The 18,929-nt window shown below is 46.7% G+C and overlaps 1 protein-coding gene across 1 annotated transcript in view; it reads right to left on the reverse strand.

Annotated features, from left to right (window-relative positions):
- The window catches only part of LOC135221806 (uncharacterized), a 938,326-nt gene that overhangs the window by 839,399 nt on the left and 79,998 nt on the right, over window positions 1–18,929 (reverse strand). The window lies entirely within an intron of this gene.

Consider the following 18,929-nt stretch of genomic DNA (forward strand, 5'->3'; position numbering starts at 1 on the left):
TCTCTTTGAAAATCCTCTCTTTCTGAGGAGATGCTCGACAGTCTGAAGGCGACTAGTCGAAGAGCGGACAAGTTGTGATGGAACCTCAGAAAGTGGGGCTGTCTGAGTAGATCCTTCCTTAACGGTAACTCTCTCGGAAAGTCCGTCAACAGCATAGTAGTATCCGGAAACCATTCCCTGGCCGGCCAAAGGGGGCTATCAGAGTCATCCTGACGTTCTGATGACCTCTGAACTTTGCCAGAACTAATCTTAGCATTTTGAAAGGTGGAAAGGCATACAGATCTAGATTTGACCAGTCCAGAAGCATGGCATCCACTGTAAACGCCTCCTCGTCTGGAACTGGGGAGCAATACAGTGGTAGACGAGCTGTCTTGTTTGTGGCGAAGAGATCTAACTGAGGACATCCCCAAATCCCCCAAAGCTTCTTGCATATTTGAGGATGTAACGTCCACTCTGTGGAGAGGACTTGTCCTCTCCTACTGAGAATGTCTGCCTTTACATTCTTCGAGCCTTGAATAAATCTTGTGCTCAAGACAACCTTGTTCTCTTTCGCCCAAATGAGTAGGTCTCTCGCCGCCGTCGCACAGAGAGAATGATTGTGGTCCCCCCTTGTTTTTGATGTAAGAGAGAGCCGTGGTGTTGTCTGCTTGAACCAGCAACTACTTTCCCTCTTACCTCTGTCTTGAAGTGCATTAGAGCCAAATGAATCGCCTTCAACTCTTTTAGATTTATGTGCCAGCTTTTTCTGATGAATCTGCCAAAGTCCCGACAATTCCTTTCTCCCCAGAGTAGCTCCCCATCCTTTGTCCGATGCGTCTGACAAAAGCGTAAGGTTGTTGGGGCTCAACTGGCTTAGAGACAAGCCTTCCTCTAGCCTTCCTTCTGATTTCCACCAAAGTAGGTCCTGTTTGATTCCTTCCGAGATGGGGAACACGAAGGAGTCTGGGAACTTCTTCCTTTGCCACTTCTGCTTCAAGTAAAATTGAAGTGGTCTCATGTTGAGCCTGCCCAGACTTACAAATTGCTCTATTGAAGCCAAGGTTCCTAAAAGGCTCATCCACTGATTCGCCGAGCAAGTTTGTCTGACGAGAAATTCGTCTATTTTGTTCAGGCAAGATGTCGATCCTTTGCGAGACGGAAAAAGCCTGAAAAAGAACTGAATTCAGTCTCACTCCTAAATAAACTATCTCCTGAGAAGGAGTGAGACATGACTTTTCTTTGTTTACTAACAAACCTAGCTTTCCGTCATCCTTAAAGTCTTTTTGTAGGTCCTCCACACACTTCTGTCTGGACCTTGCCCTGAGAAGCCAATCGTCTAGATACATTGATATTCGTATCCCGTCTAGATGAAGCCACTTTGCTACTGACGACAGAACTCTGGTGAACACTTGTGGAGCTGTCGACAGGCCGAAGCAGAGGGCCCTGAACTGATAAATGCGGCCCTGGAACACGAATCTCAGGATCTTCTCGATTCCGAATGAATCGGAATATGAAAATAAGTGTCCGAAGGTCTATGGAACCATCCAATCTCCAGGATGAAGAGCTGCTAATACCGATTGGGTCGTTTTTCATAGAAAACTTCGTCTTCAGGACAAAGACGTTCAGGGCACTGACGTCCAACACCGGTCTCCAACCCCCCGTGGCCTTCTTTACCAGGAAAAGGCGATTGTAAAATCCTGGTTCCTGCGAAGAGTCCACTAACTCTATGGCCCTCTTTGCCAGTAAGGCGAGAACTTCTTGATGGAGGGCAGCAAATTTTTTCGGAGTTCTCCGAGTAGGCTGACAAATTCACAGGAAATTCTGTGAGAGGGGGGTGCTTGATGAACGGAATGGTGTATCCTTCCTTCAGGACCTGGACCGTCCAAGGATCCGCTCCGAGATGAAACCAGGTCTGCCAGAAAAGGTGTAATCTGGCTCTACTGCTGTGTGGAGACTACGGGCCTACTTTTTTGATGGAAGAGGGAGTGGTTTTAGAAGAGGCTCTACCTCTCCCACGAAACCTGGAGGAAGATCGAACGGGAGCTCTCCCTCGAAATGGTTTAGGAGCTTCCGTGGAGGGAGCACTCCGAGAAGCAGAAAGAACCGGAGCTATCTTCCTGGGCTTCTTCACTGACTGTGATAAAAGATCCTGGGTCGCTTTCTGTGTTAAAGATTGAGTGATCTCGCTCACAATCTCTTGCGAAATAGTGTTTCTTGCCCAAAGGAGAGAAGAGCAAGGCAGACTTCTGGTTCGATGAAACCCCTTTCGACAAGAAGGAGCACCAAAGCTGTCTCTTCTTCAACACTCCAGAGGCGAAAATGGCAGCGAGCCCCGAAGCTCCATCACAGATGCCTTTATCGATACAATCCAGTACCGAGGCAAATCCTTCAACTGCTCCTCCGAAAGTCCAAATGACTTGACTTTCCTGGCCAGCGAAGCAATGGCCCATCCAGGAAGCTAACAACTTCGAAACACGGAAACACTCTTGCAAAGATGCTCAGTTTCATTTGTTTGAAAAGAAAATATGATATTGTTATGATACAATAAAGTTTGTTCATACTTACCTGGCAGATATATATATAGCTGTATTTTTCTGAAGTCCGACAGAATTTTAAAAACTTCTTTGACACACGCAGTGGTCGCCAGGTGGTTAGTACCCATTCCCGCCGCTGGGAGGCGGTATCAGGAACCATTCCCATTTTCTATTCATAATTTTTTATTTCCACTGTCCCCTGAGGGGAGGTGGGTGGGTACTTATTATATATATCTGCCAGGTAAGTATGAACAAACTTTATTGTATCATAACAATATCAATTTTGTTCATGAAACTTACCTGTCAGATATATATACGCTGAATCCCACCTTTGGAGGTGGGAAGGGACAGAATGAAGGATTTTGGGAAACAAATGCATGCAGATGATTTACATCTTGGTTCCACCTGTTAGCATAGCTGACTTCGTGATTACTGTCACCCAAGTCTGCTTCTGCTTTACTAGAGTTGCCAGCGAGGTAGAGACCTATAAAGCTGGTGCACTCCAGATGATCTGTCAACGGGGGCGTGACCACAAGTGACTAGACCATATTGACCATACATGAGGGCTAAGAAGTACAATAAATATATATATATAAATATATATATCACCACCTGACCAACCTAGCCAAAAGTTAAGGTGTGTTAACTAAGCTTAAGAGTTAAGAAGTCGCCGTTGTCGGCGACTCCACAACTAAATTAAGAGCTCTTCCTAACCATTTTCTACAGGATAGGATGGAGTGGTACTTCTTGCCCCCAAGATTGTGTCTGCAGACACGTATGGCCCTAGCGAGCAGCAGATCTCATATGCCATCTTCACATCTCGCAGGGAGTGTGAAGTGAACACAGAGTTGCTTCGCTAAACATGGTACTCAGGATGTTGCTGAGTGCCATGCTCTGTTGAAATGCTTCCGAGGCCGCGCCTCACCTCGTGAGCATTCAGAAAAAAGATTTCAAATCTTTTGTGCAAACACAAGAAGGAGCATTTTTGAAAGAACTCCTTAACACTAAAGCCAGGGTGTTCTTCGATATGGCAAGTCTGGTCTTTTTCGAACACTGCAGATTGCCCGAATGACTTTCGACTTTCTTGAGTTTTATGTAGATAAAAACTTGAGAGACCCGACAGGGCACAGGACTCTCTCTGGCTCCTGCCCACTAACTTGTGCCATCCTTGCTTCCAAGCTCCTGGCCCAAGGACAAAACGGTTTTATGGTTTCATCTAGGCCACAACGGAAGGCTTAGAGAGCACACCGCTTGTCTCTAAAGCCAAAACTTGTGACTTATGGCTTAAAATCTCACTAACCCTCTTTGTCGTATCTAGGGTGGTTAGAAGAAGGCCTTCCTGATCACATGCAAGAAGTTAACAGGAAGGAGAGGTTCGAATGCTTTGACATCAAGAACTTCACACTACGTCTAAGTTCCATATTGAAAGCTTCGATCTGGACATGCACAGTCAGTCCGTCTGTACTAAAGTCAGGTGACCGACCAGTTGACCAGTCAGACGATCAAGGACAGCAAGGCTGTACCCTGAAGACCATAAGGCACTATTCTTCGCTGAAGGATGAGTGTCTGACTGCTGGGCGATTCAATCTAAGCAAACCTTCTTGGGGGTGTATCAACGCAACCCAACGTCGTCAGCGAATCAACTCCTGACTCGAGCTTCTGGTGCCAGGAGAAAGGAGCGAGGAGCAAAAAGGCAATTCAGTCCCGAAGGAAGAATGCCTGACAGTCCAACCTGGTCTCATGTTACACGATCATCGGAGGTGTATAAACGCAACCGACTTCATCAACAAGAAACTCAGGGCTACTATATGTCGCCTGATCTCGCACGAGTGTCTGACTCCGAGAGAACAGGTGAGACAAAAGTAAAGATGTGAGCGAGTTTCGAGATTCCACAGAACTCAAAGATCGTGAAGGGCTTTGTTGTTTGACAGAAGCAAATCTCTGAGCCCAAAGGCCGTCAACAACATATTTGCGTATTCTTTAATAGTTGTGACTGCCAGCTTATCCCATTCTTCAGACGGAATGGAAGACGGTAATCTTAATCCTGTCACATCTCGATAGTCCTGAACGTAGTCAGACTCAGAGCGGAGAGGTTATAGGTACCTTTCGAGTTAGAGTAGACCGACTCTCTCGGAAAAGGTCCTTGGAAAGTGAACTAGGAAGTATGAGACCTCTGTGAATCCAGGATCCTGAAGGCCAACATGGGGCGATCAGCGTCATTGTCGCTCCCTGTGACGTCATAATCCTCTTATTACATTTCCTAAGCGAATGAAAAAGGGGAAAAGACACTAAACATCCATCCCCGTTCAATATCATAGATGGCGTTTTAATGGTACCGATCCCGGATCGAGAATAAGGAGCAGAAGAAGAAGAACCCTCTTCGTCCTCAACATATCGAAAGAAGAATGAAAGGGCGTCCCTAAAGTCTCCACAACTCTCAACTTACTTCTAAGAAAGATTCCACTCGGAAGTCAATAGTTGCTGCCGTCGATCGAGACGATTCGTACAGACTTTTGCAATCCTGTAACGAACCTCTAGAGGATCGTTACATTCTACGCCTGTTGTTATAATAGCTCTTTCTCGTAACTCGAACAGGGACCGAGAGAAGATACTTCTTAAAGATATGAGAGATCTGTGGAATATCAGTTGTTGATATGGACCACTGGTTCCCAAAAACTCGTTTCGAGGACTGGAGGGACTACCGAATCGCTTTTATTTCTTTCAGATTAAGATCCAGGACATCTGAAACCCTATCCAGATGTCCGGCACCTTCTTTCTATCACCTCAGGTGATAGACGCACTGAGAGATGTTCAGAATCATTCCTAGATCTTGAATAATATTTCAGTTTCCCGGTAGGAAAAAACTGTGGTCTGAATTGCAGTCTATTCGGGGAAACAACTTCTTCCAGGAAGGAAATGGTCCCCAGCAAGCTCATCCATTCCCTCCCCGAGTATGCTTACTTCCCTAATAAGTCTGCGCTTTGCCTAAGCAGGAGAGCATATAAAAGTGCAATGTTGCGGTATGACTCGTATTGTCTATACCGTGCGGTAACGAGCACCGAAAGGATTAAGAGATAACTCTGGTGAACATAGTAAGGCAAAACGAATGCAACGTTTATTCATTCACGTAAGAAATCCCCTCAATCTTAGGCTAAAGTCCGTGATTGTAGGACAGAGATACAGTTAGTCAGTCAATCCCGCAGGAGAGACGTAACCGCCAGCACAGAGATACGGTTAGTCATCAATCCCGCAGGAGAGAGAGACGTAACCTACAGCGCACGACAGCACACGATCTCGGTTGGACTGGAGGACGAGACAGCGTGACAGCAGCAGCCAGCAGCTTACGAAACGTCGTCTCTTAACTTTGTGTCTGGGTTGCCAGCTACCCTATTCTACGAAGAATAGGTCCGTTATTTTTGAGCAGAAAGACTCTCACCGGTATATTTAAGCAAACAGAAACGCTAAATATATAGATGCGTTTGTGTCGTCGAACACTACCATACAACGGTAAAAGATAAATCGGAAAACTCCTGGAAGGCTGCAGGGAGTAACGATTAAATGTCCTTAAAATAGACAATAGACCTCTCGGTTGCCATCCGAAGAGTAACTACAGCAAGCGTATATGACTTGAACCAACCAGAAGTAAATAACGCAAGGCAAAATATGAAATTATATCACAATAAAGTTTGTTCATACTTACCTGGCAGACATATATATAGCTGAATTCGAAATACAGCTACATACATATCTGACAAGGCAAGTTTCATGAACAAAACTTAAGAGAATCGAAGCAGTCAGCTCAAGCTTCTTATGTTTATTGGACATAAGCGTTCATTGACGTAGTCTACAAGTCTATTTCTTGTACGAGTCCTGCGAATGACGATGAGAGCTCTTCCGAATCTTGTCAATAAGAGCTTATTCGCTTACGCAATATCAAGTTAATGAGATGTTTGTCAATGAGAACTAACCCATTTACGGGACAAGGAGATATTTTGTCAATGAGGGGTATACACACTTACTTGACAAAAGATAGTATATTGTCAATGGGGGAAAGTCACTGAAATGACAAAACGTAATCCAGGAAGTCGAGCATTTTATTTTCACGATTCCCGTCTCAAACAAGGAAGGGCAGAATCCTGTTAAGAGACAGGGCTTACGGCAGGTAGAACGACGATGTTCATTCGGCAGCGTAGTCCCGACTAGAAACTAACAAATCTATCATCTGAAAAACCCTTTCAGATGGCTAAAAGCTTGCAAAATTATCCTGGGAAGAGGAAGAAAACTCTCCAACCAGCTTCTCTCCCTATCACAACTAATGCCTGCTAAAGCTTAAAATTTATTGGCAGTATGGCAAAGGAAGTCCTGTCTTGCGCTTTCCTGAAGAGCGTCCTTTTGATGAGTGCCTTTGCAAGAATCCTACTGAACGTTGCCGAGAGTCCTGAGTGCAGGACATCGAGTCTTTACATAACCCGTAACTGCCTTATCGCAAAGTCTTGACTGCGGTAGAGAAAACGAGATCTTCCCTTGAGCTTTCCTTAACTCTATCCACCTTTGCGAAAAGCAATATAATATTGACAGAGACCTCTTGAATTCAAGAAACCCGAGGTCTTGCTGGGTTTCGAAGACGAAGTTGTCTGTTCACTTTAAGCTTCCTCCGAAGCACTGCTTACTTCACATTCTTGCATGTGAGGTGTGAGGTATAAGGTATCACCGAAGGTAGAGGTAAAAATTCTTGAGGCCCAAATCGTAAACAAGAGCTTGAAGAGTTCAACAGAAACGTTCAGTCAGGCGACACACTGCCTGGTCGCGCTGGCAGCGCGCGCATCGCTCGTCCACTGACGAGCAGCGAGCACGCTCGGCGTCCACTGACGAGCAGTGACGCTCGGCGTCCACGCACGCTCGGCGCCACTGACGAGCAGCGAGCACGCTCGGCGTCCATGACGAGCAGCGAGCACGCTCGCGTCCACTGCGCGCGCAGCGCGCACTCGGTATCCACTGCGTGCGCTCGGCGTCCACTGGTGCGCGCTTGGCGTGCACCCGCGCGCGCCTGGCGTCCATCCGAACATCCCGTCCAAGCCGAGCGTCAAAAGAAGCGTGCAGAAAAGCGTCACGCTCCTGAAAGGCGTCAAAACAAGCGAGAGAAACTGCCTTCAGGGAAAAGCGAGATACATCTCGGAGAGAAATCCGACTGCACGAAACAGTCTCAGGAGAAGGGTTGATCGTGTGAGAATACGAGGGGCGAGGGAACGCCTTCTTACTGGCGAGGGAACGCCTTCTTATTCTCACAGTAACAAAGCTCGGACGTCCGCTCTCAAAAGCGTCCTGCTACTAAGACTTCTTTAGTTCTTTTCATATTTCTCGTGGTGGAAAGACGTACACGTGATCAAGGCGACGTTCGCCTTCTTACTTCTCACTGGAACGCATAACGAGAGAGAGAGAGAGAGAGGACGTGAAGCGTCCTCTTCTATAAAGCTTCTATTTAGAGGGCGCGAGTCCTTCCGAAAGCTCCAACCCCTGCGCGGGGAGGACGCTTCGGAGGACGAGAAGCAATCCTTCAGGATTCGTGCACGTGCACGTGCACACTTAGGCAGTCTGGGGATTTTCATCAGAAACTGCCGAAGGCACGCCAGATCGGTGGGGTTCCTCGTAACCCTCCTTCGCTTTCGACATGCTCTCTCCCCGGTCCTGGGAGTCAAGCAGAGGTCCGGCTAGAGGCGAATAAGGCCGATCTGACCGCACCCTCCACCACACAAGGGGCACTGTCACTGCACTTAGCCACTTCACTATTGCTCTCTAAAGCAAGCACTTTCGATTCTAAGATACGAATCGAAGAGTATTAGAGAAAGGGCAATAACCTCTACAGACACTGTTTAGGGCCCGAGGCAACATTACAGGGTTGATGAGAACAATAACAGAAGTAGCACTCTTCACAATAAGGAGAGCGATCACCTCTCGCAGACATATTCATAACCCGTAGGCCATACTACAGGGTTAGGCAAAAAAAAAAAAAAAAAAGTCTACAGGAAGGTTAGCAGGTTCACTACCCTGACTTTTGTTTACTGATTAATTGCGTACATACGAATCATACGTTTTCCTTACGGAATTAGACATGTTTACTGATTAATTGCGTACATACGAATCATACGTCTTCTTACGGAATTAGACAAGTCTCGCACTCCTTACATGACAAATCTCAACAAAGAAGCAAGACTCATACCACTCGTGCATACCAAGTGCGGATCTACCGCAGCTTTCGGTAGCCACACCCTATCTTTGCAGACAACCCCCTCTGAAACTAGCCTAACTAGATTCAGATATCTTATGCAAAAATGAATCAAATTCAAATCAATTTAAGATAGCGTATGCCTAGCCACAAATCCAAGTAAATCAATTAAAAGACAATTAGGATACTTAGCGGCAATGAAGTTTCCAAAATCTAAGACGGAGGTACTGGGAACAGGTGTTTCCAGCACCAGCGACAGAAAAATATGAATAGAAAATGGGAATGGTTCCTGATACCCGCCTCCCAGCGGCGGGAATGGGTACTAACCACTGGCCGACCACTGCGTGTGTCGGAAGTTTTTAAAATTCTGTCGGACTTCAGAAAATACAGCTATATATATATCTGACAGGTAAGTTTCATGAACAAACTTAGCAGTATTAAGGGCTGCTCTGCGGGAAGAGTCCACGAGACTAGAAAAGTCTCCCTGAGCGGAGGCAGTCACCACCCAGGGAAAAAACTTCTCCATGTCATACCAGACACGGCTCCTTGACGAAAGTCTCGAATAAGAGACAAAAAACATTTTTGCCCTGTTTCCCTCTTCTCCAAAAGCCAAGCGTTAACTTTCTTGATAGCTTTCTTAGCCGAATCGAGAGGACGAGACGCGTGAACGAGGACGAGGAGTCAGGCTTACTGTCCTTTTTCCACTGCGAACTAGGAGAAACTGGAACGGAAGGCGCAAAATAATCTCCAAAGTTGTCACGAAGATCGTAAAAGGAGTTTATACCCGACAAATGCTTGTCTTTTTCTGTAAGTCCTTCTCTTTCTTCTCCAAATCCGAAGCTTCCTTCGACGAAACTGGCGAACATTCCATCGGAAGAGGAATCCTGTTCGGCGAAGTCACACCCTGACGCGTCCGAGGAGGGTGTGAGAAAGCAGAGAAGACGTCTGAGCCTGTACTGAGACGGTGATCCGGGCGGCTGAGCTGGCGGCTGCGTTGGCGGCTGAGGCTGGCGGCTGAGCGGCGGCTGGAGGTGGCTCGAGCGAGAGCCTGACGTGGCGCCATAGACGGAGTCAGGAAAGGAGTCCGACCAGGCGCCTGAAGTGGCGTCTGAAGAGGATCACATGGAAGAGTCTGAGCCTGAAGAGGCGACTGCAAAGGAGCCTGCGAAGAGACTGCACAGTAGTCTTGCGGAAGATGTAAGGCGGTCGGGAGCGCATTCGGGGACGAAAGAGACTTGCCAAAAAGCTCCAAGATACTGCCTAACTTGGCATTCATCTGTTCAAACACCGAAGGTTGAGGATCCACCGACGTAGAAGGCGCGGAGGTGTAGAAGGATGATCCACACACGTCTGGAGCCGCAGGAGTTATCGCTTGAGGAGGCTCTGGAGAAGGCTCCGAAGGAGTGTGCGTGTTCGGCTTCTCCACTTCTATGAGAAGAAGGGCGATAAATTGAAACCGCCGGAGAAAAAGCTTCAGGCTCTTCCCAAAAACTACAAGAAGGTTCGGCAGCCGCCACCTTCTTGGGAACCGCAGCAGGCGAAACATCGCGCGACCTTTTCAGCGGTCTAGAAGTCTTATTACGCCAACCTCTATAGAGGAAACATCTGAACTAGAGTCACTTGACGAAAAACACTTCCTCGCAACAACCTTTCCAATGGTGAGCGACAGCATCCTGGGATACGCTACAGGATTGCTTTGAAGGGGCGGCTGCTCGGGTAGCAGGTCCCGCTCGCCTCCCTTCGGTTTTTCGGCATGCCTCCTCCCAGGATCTGGGGAGTTTGACAGGGGCCTAGACCTAGGAGAACGAACGGGCCGAACAACCACCTCCCTCCACTACACTTGCACTAAGTAATTTATCACACTTAACTACCACTTCTTGCACTGTCCTCACCCATTTTTCTGCATAGTGGTGAGGAAAGAGACAATTTCGAGTCCATATCAGCTCGTAATACTGACACGGGATCGGATCGGGAGATACAGATTCGAGGCCAGGAGCAACCACTACGGGGTTTAATAGGAACAGGATTAATAGAATTCAGAGGAATATCCTGGCTACTCACTAACTTAGAAGATCTCTGTGAAGCCTTTCTGATTCTATCTTTTTCTAACTTTCTCATATACTTTCCCAGTGCCTTCCACTCCTGAGATGTTAGAGACTTACATTCTTCACACGTATTCTCAAAAGAACATTCACGTCCCCTACAACTAACACAAGTAGAATGAGGATCAAGATAAGCTTTAAGAGTCTAGTCTTACACCCTACTAACACACCCTATACTGAACAGAGCCGGTGTCAGACATCATGAAGAATTCAAAATAATTCCTAAAAAGGACAACAATATCAAAACCAAAATAACTATAGCGCTAGCAAAAGATCAGTAAACTCAAGGTACATCACCAAAAGGAGAAAACCAAGATGATCAAAATCCAATTCCAACCAGCAGAGGACCGTGTTACCGGTTCCGACGGCAGGAAACTTCTGATTTATTGTTGGCAATGGTTCCCGGTACCCGGTAGTAGGCGGGAGTAGAGGGATCACCTGTCAAACCATTAGCGCTACCGGCGAATTTCAAATTCTGCCGTGACGTCAGGAAGACGACAGCTATATGTAACCACCGGGTAAGTTATATAAGTGAAAAACCAAGCACATATCTGACAAGAGGGTTTATGTACGATAAAATTAAAATATTTTAAGGATCAGTCTTTGCTCCAAGACCCAGAACTGTATCTGCTGATACAAATGGACCTAGAGAGAAGCACTTCTCATAAGTCACTTTCACATCCTTCAGGTAATGAGACGCAAACACTGAATTGCACCTCCAATAAGTAGTCTCAATGATATTTCTAAGAGACATATTCTTTTTGGAACGCCAGGGAAGTTTGCTACTACTGCCCTTACCTCATGGGTCTTAACCTTTAGAAGACCAAAGGATTCCTCTGAGCAGTTCTTGTGTGCGTCAGTAATTAACGCTTCTCACAAAGAAGGCCAAGGCGTTTTTGGACATGAGTCTTTTGGGGTTCTTCACAGCACACCAAGACCTTGTTTGACAACCTCCCATCTGTTTCTTTCTCTCTAAATAAAATTTAAGAGACTCTCACTGGACAGAGAGACCTCTCTGTCTGTCTCTCTGCCTTCGAGGCTAGATAGACCTTTTACCTCAAAGCTTCTGGGCCAAGGTTTTGATGGGTTCTCGTTCTTCGCCAAAAACAATGTCTGGAACGAGCAGATAGCAGCATCTCCTGTGAATCCCACTGTGGAGTCCGAGCGTGCATTCGCTCGTCCTCTGGCTGTAGCGAGAGACAACAGGAATAAGCATTTCCTAGTGACGTCGCGGAAGGAAGCCAGATGTAGAGGCTCGAATTTATCCGAGGAAAGGAATTTCAGGACCCCACGTCCAGATTCCAACTAGTGTTCTAGGAGTTGCTGATATTTGAAGTTTTCAAAGGATCTAATCAAATCATGGTAGATCTTTGTTATCTGCAATTTCTAGCCCTCGATTCCTGAATACTGAAGACAGCATGCTTCTGTATCCCTTGATTGTTGACACAGATAGGTGCGATTCCTCTCTCAGAAAGAGGAGGAAATCGGCAATGTTAACTATAGAGGTACTGGAGGAGGACCAGCTTCTGACTCTTACACCATCCTAAAGACTTCCCACTTCGATTGGTATACTCTTCTCGTCGAAGATCGCGGGCTCGAGCGATAGCGCCTGCAGCCTTGCGAGAAAAGCCCCTCGCTCTGACAAGTCTTTCGATAGTCGAAAGGCAGTCAGAGCGAGACCGGGGAGGTTGTGATGAAACCTCTCGAAGTGGGTTGTCTGAGTAAGATCTGGTCTGTTTGGAAGAGATCTGGGGAAGTCCACTATCCACTCCAGTACCTCCGTGAACCATTCTTGGGCTGGGCCAAAATGGGGCTATTAGGGTCAACTTCGTGCTCTTTGAAGCTACGAACTTCCTGAGCACTTCCCCCGGGATCTTGAACGGGGGAAAGGCGTAGGCGTCTATACCCGACCAATTCAGGAGAAACGCGTATATTGCAAAGGCTCTCGGATCTTCCACTAGAGAGCAAAAGATCTCTACTCTTTTGGAGAGGAACGTCGCAAACAGGTCTATGTGAGGTCTCCCCCACAGGGACCAAAGACTTCGACACACTTCTGCGTGTAGAGTCCACTCTGTGGGAAGGACCTGATTCCTCCTGCTTAGTCTGTCCGCTCTCACATTTTTTATCCCTTGCACAAATCTTGTGAGGAGAGTTATGCCTCTTTTCTCCTGTCCAGGTTACAGGTCTTTTTTGTTAAACTGATAGAGGGAGAAAGAGTGCGTCCCTCCTTGCTTGCGTATGTAAGCCAGAGCCGTGGTGTTGTCCGAGTTTTTATCTGTATCACCCCGCCTCTGACTATCTCCTCGAAGAACCTTAAGGCTAGGTGTGATGGCCACTAGTTCCTTGCAATTGATGTGCCAGGACACCTGTTCCTTTGTCCAGGTGCCTGACACCTCCCTTGCTCCTAGCGTCGCTCCCCATCCCGACTCCGAAGCGTCGGAAAATAACACTTGGTCTGGGTTCTGCAGGGCAAGCGACACTCCTTCGTTCTTCTGAAGAGGAAGGATCCACCACTTCAAGTGATCTTTTATCTCTTGTGGAAGCGGGAAGGTGTCTGAGAGTTGTCCCGTCTTCCAACTCCACACCCCTTTCAGGAAAAACTGAAGAGGGCGAAGGTGAAGCCTCCCCAGAGAGAAGAAACTTTTCTAGCGAGGACAGAGTCCCTAAAAGGCTCAGATAATCCCTCGCTGAACTGCTCTCTCTCTCTAAGAAGTTCGAGATTCTCGACAAACCTCGAGTAATTCTCTCTCGCGAAGGAAATACCCGAAAACCCCGAGAATCCATCTGAATCCCCAGATAGACCAAGTTCTGGCTGGGGATCAGCTGCGACTTCTCGAGTTCACGATAATCCCAGCGATTCTATCATCTTTCTTGTTATTGATAAGTCCTCCAAGCACTGAATCTCCGACTTGGCCCTGATCAGCCAGTCGTCTAAGTAGAGGGAGATGTTTATTCCCTCTAGGTGAAGCCATCTTGCTACATTCACCATCAGGTTGGTGAAGACCTGTGGAGCTGTAGACAGGCCGAAACACAGAGCCTGAACTTGAAAAAATCTTGTCTCCTATCATAACATCGAAGATATTTCTTTGACAAATGGTGAATGGGAACGTGGAAATATGCATCTTGCAAGTCCAGAGAGACCATCCAATCTCCTGGACGAAGAGCTGACATTACTGAGGCGGACGTTTCCATACGGAACTTCTTTTTCTGAACAAAGCGATTCAGAGCGCTTACGTCCAGTACTGGTCTCCACCCCCCCGATTGCCTTTGGTACTAGAAAAAGGCGATTGTAAAATCCCGGGGATGTGGATCCTGCACAAGTTCGATGGCCTCCTTTTCCCACATTTGTTCCACCATTTGAAGTAGAGTCTTTCTCATTACAGGGTCTCTGTACCTCGCTGACAGTTCCCGAGGCGTAGATGTTAGGGGAGGACTGTCCTCGAAGGGGATTACGTATCCTTTCATTAGGACTGAAACTGACCAAGGGTCGGCTCCCTTTTTGCCCAGACTCCTGCAAAGTTCAGGAGTCTGGCGCCCACTGGTGCTTGAAGGAACAACAAGTCATTTTGTCTTCTTGAAAGGTCTGAAGGAAGACCTTCCTTTCTTGTCAGAGCTCTTCTTTCTTTTGGCAGGGGACGAGTCCGCTGCACCTCCACGAAATTGGAACTGCTGAGGAGGACGAGAGTCCTTTTTATTCGTATACACTACAGGACGGCCCTTCTTGGACGTTTGTACGGAGTGGAGGTCTTGTCGCCTTCTCAGTTTAGCGTGCGAGATATATCCTTCACTAACTGAGAAGGGAAACAGATGATCTGACAGAGGGGCGAACAATAACGCTGTCCTCTGGCTCGGAGAAACCCCTTTTGATAACAGGGAATCCATAGACTGATCTCTTCTTCAGAAGACCAGCACCAAATAGGGAAGCAACTTCTCCCGAACCGTCTTGTACTGCCTTGTCCATGCAAGACAGGACGCTATGGAGAATCTTTGGGTTCTTAAGAAACTCCGGGTCTTTAGATTTATTAGCCAGAACTCCGAGTGACCAATCCAGAAAAATTGAAGCACCTCCTAAAGTGCAAAAGTCATTTAGAAAAGTGGTTCAACTCCGAAATGCTCCACGTAGATCTGACCGATCCTAAAGAGTGACGTCTGGAGGCATCCACTAAATTGGCAAAGTCGCATCTGCCGAAGCAGGAAGAGAAAGACCCATAGTCTCTCCTGTCCCATACCAAATACCTCTCTTTCCATGGAGTTTGGAAGGAGGCATGCAGAATACAGTCTTTCCCAACTCTTTCTTATTGCCCATCCAAGAATCTAAAGATTGGAGGGCCTACTTCATGGAAATGACATTTTTATAATAATATAAAGTTTCACTTATACTTACCCGGTGGTTACATATAGCTGTCGTCTCCTGACGTCCGGCAGAATTTGAAATTCGGCGGTAGCGCTAATGGTTTGACAGTGATCCTCTACTCCCCCCGCCCTCTACCGGGTACCGGGAACCATTCCAACCATAAATCAGAAGTTTCATGCCTACCTGTCCATATGAGGGGAGGAGGGCGGGCTTCTTTATGTAACCACCGGGTAAGTATAAGTGAAACTTTATATTATAAAAATGTCATTTTCACTTATATAACTTACCCGGTGGTTACATATAGCTGATTGACACATTTAGGTGGTGGGACAATGGCAGCTAACATAACAACTGTTGGAATTATCCAAAGATAGGTTCCCTTACCTTTAAAGACCGCTGGACTCAGTGGTTACTGCCTCTGTAAGTCTGCTGGCCTTTATTGTACCGACAGGATATATGGATCCGTGCGTCGGACACAATAATAAGTACTTGCCGTTGAGGACGTGACCGTAACGGACAAGACTATAATGCCCCTGCTCAGGGCGCAGTACAAATCACCACAAAATACAAGGAAAAACGAGGGATCACCACAACCGTTTAAGAAATACACCAGACATTAAAAGACTGAAAGATACTCAAAAAACTCCCTGTATCTTCAGACAACCTTAAAAATACAAAAAACATAATCAAGGAGAAAAGTTAGTGAGGATGGGATACATCCTTCTCTCCCTCACCCAATACCGTGTCAGTCACAATGAATGGTCCCCCCCAATGTACTGCAATTTTCATATGTGGTTTGCAATCTGTCGATAATGAGATGCGAAGACGATTGCTTCTCCAATATGTAGATTTAATAATGTCTTTCAAAGACAGATTACGTCTAAAGGCCATAGACCGTAGACACTGCTCTAATTTCATGAGCTTTGACTTTAAAACACTTTGATTATCTGAGGTCCTGAACATTGTCCGTGTGCCTCAGAAATCAAATTCCTTAAAAAAAAGGAGAGCGCATTTTAGAAAGAAGGACGAGAAGGATCTTTCACTGAACACCACAGGTTATCACTCTTACCTCTTATACCTTTGGTCCTTTGCACATAATGTCTAAGTGCTCTCACTGGACAGAGAAGACATTCAGGCTCATTAGGCCCCACTAACTCCGAAATGTTCTTTATAGAGAAAGAAACGAGGCCAAGGACGTGAGGGATTTTCATTCTTAGCCAAAAACCCCAGCATTGATGAGCAAATGGCATTGCCCTTAGCGAATCCAACTCTCTTATCAATAGCATGCAGCTCACTGATTCTTCTAGCTGATGCTAAAGCACAAAGAGGGTCTTCCTGGTCAGATCTCTAAAAGAACTAGAGGAGATCGGTTCGAATCTATCTGACATCAGCCCTTTAAGAACTACATCCAGGTTCCAAGCTACTGTTCTTGACTCCTTTGTCTTGGTCGTATCAAAGGAAAACGAATCAGGTCTGATAGGTCTTGATTATTAGAAATGTCTAATCATCGATGTCTGAACACAGAAGACAAGATAGCTCTATAAAACCCCTAATCGTCTGGGTAGAAAGCTTCTTCTTCTCAGAAGAAAAAAAGAAGGAAGGAAGTTTTAGCTAACTGAGCTATAGAGGTCTTAGAAGACGAAATTCCTTCTTCTTTGCACCAAGCTCTGAATTGGACCCACTTAGCTTGACACTCGATCTCGCAGAGGATTCTCTTCTGGGTCTAGCAATAGCCCTTGAAGCTCTCTTTGAAAATCCTCTCTTTCTGAGGAGATGCTCGACAGTCTGAAGGCGACTAGTCGAAGAGCTACAAGTTGTGATGGAACCTCAGAAAGTGGGGCTGTCTGAGTAGATCCTTCCTTAACTGTAACTCTCTCGGAAAGTCGTCAACAGCGTTAGTAGATCCGGAAACCATTCCCTGGCCGGCCAAAAGGGGGCTATCAGAGTCATCCTGATGTTCTGATGACCTCTGAACATTGCCAGAACTAATCTTAGCATTTTGAAAGGTGGAAAGGCATACAGATCTAGATTTGACCAGTCCAGAAGCATGGCATCCACTGTAACGCCTCCTCGTCTGGAACTGGGGAGCAATACAGTGGTAGCGAGCTGTCTTGTTTGTGGCGAAGAGATCCAAGTGAGGACATCCCCAAATCCCCCAAAGCTTCTTGTATATTTGAGGATGTAACGTCCACTCTGTGGAGAGACTTGGTCCTCTCCTGCTGAGAATGTCCGCCTTTACATTCTTCGAGCCTTGAATAAATCTTGTGCTCAAGACAACCTTGTTCTCTTTCGCCCAAATGAGTAGGTCTCTCGCCGCCTCGCACAGAGTGAACGAGTGTGTCCCCCCCTGTTTTTGATGTAAGAGAGAGCCGTGGTGTTGTCTGCTTGAACCAGCACTACTTTCCCTCTTACCTCTGTCTTGAAGTGCATTAGAGCCAAATGAATCGCCTTCAACTCTTTTAGATTTATGTGCCAGCTTCTCTGATGAAATCTGCCAAAGTCCCACGACACTTCCTTTCTCCCCAGAGTAGCTCCCCACCCTTTGTTCCGATGGCGTCTGACAAAAGCGTAAGGTTGGGGCTCAACTGGCTTAGAGACAAGCCTTCCCTCTAGCCTTCCTTCTGATTTCCACCAAAGTAGGTCCTGTTTGATTCCTTCCGAGATGGGGAACACGAAGGAGTCTGGGAACTTCTTCCTTTGCCACTTCTGCTTCAAGTAAAATTGAAGTGGTCTCATGTTGAGCCTGCCCAGACTTACAAATTGCTCTATTGAAGCCAAGGTTCCTAAAAGGCTCATCCACTGATTCGCCGAGCAAGTTTGTCTGACGAGAAATTCGTCTATTTTGTTCAGGCAAGAGTCGATCCTTTGGCGGAGACGGAAAAGCCTGAAAAAGAACTGAATTCAGTTCTCACTCCTAAATAAACTATCTCCTGAGAAGGAGTGAGACATGACTTTTCCTTGTTTACTAACAAACCTAAGCTTTCCGTCATCCTTAAAGTCTTTTGTAGGTCCTCCACACACTTCTGTCTGGACCTTGCCCCTGAGAAGCCAATCGTCTAGATACATGGATATTCGTATCCCGTCTAGATGAAGCCACTTTGCTACTGACGACAGAACTCTGGTGAACACTTGTGGAGCTGTCGACAGGCCGAAGCAGAGGGCCCTGAACTGATAAATGCGGCCCTGGAACACGAATCTCAGGAATCTTCTCGATTCCGAATGAATCGGAATATGAAAATAAGCGTCCCGAAGGTCTATGGAAACCATCCAATCTCCAGGATGAAGAGCTGCTAATACCGATTGGGTCGTTTCCATAGAAAACTTCGTCTTCAGGACAAAGACGTTCAGGGCACTGACGTCCAACACCGGTCTCCACCCCCCGTGGCCTTCTTTACCAGGAAAAGGCGATTGTAAAATCCTGGTTCCTGCGGAGAGTCCACTAACTCTATGGCCCTCTTTGCCAGTAAGGCGAGAACTTCTTGATAGGAGGGCAGCAAATTTTTCGGAGTTCTCCGAGTAGGCTGACAAATTCACAGGAAATTCTGTGAGAGGGGGGTGCCTTGATGAACGGAATGGTGTATCCTTCCTTCAGGACCTGGACCGTCCAAGGATCCGCTCCGAGATGAAACCAGGTCTGCAGAAAAGGTGTAATCTGGCTCCTACTGCTGTGTGGAGGACTACGGGCCTACTTCTTGATGGAAGAGGGAGTGGTTTTAGAAGAGGCTCTACCTCTCCCA

The sequence above is a fragment of the Macrobrachium nipponense genome, chromosome 3 (assembly GCF_015104395.2).
Source record: "Macrobrachium nipponense isolate FS-2020 chromosome 3, ASM1510439v2, whole genome shotgun sequence".
In the NCBI taxonomy this organism is placed as follows: Eukaryota; Metazoa; Arthropoda; class Malacostraca; order Decapoda; family Palaemonidae; genus Macrobrachium; species Macrobrachium nipponense.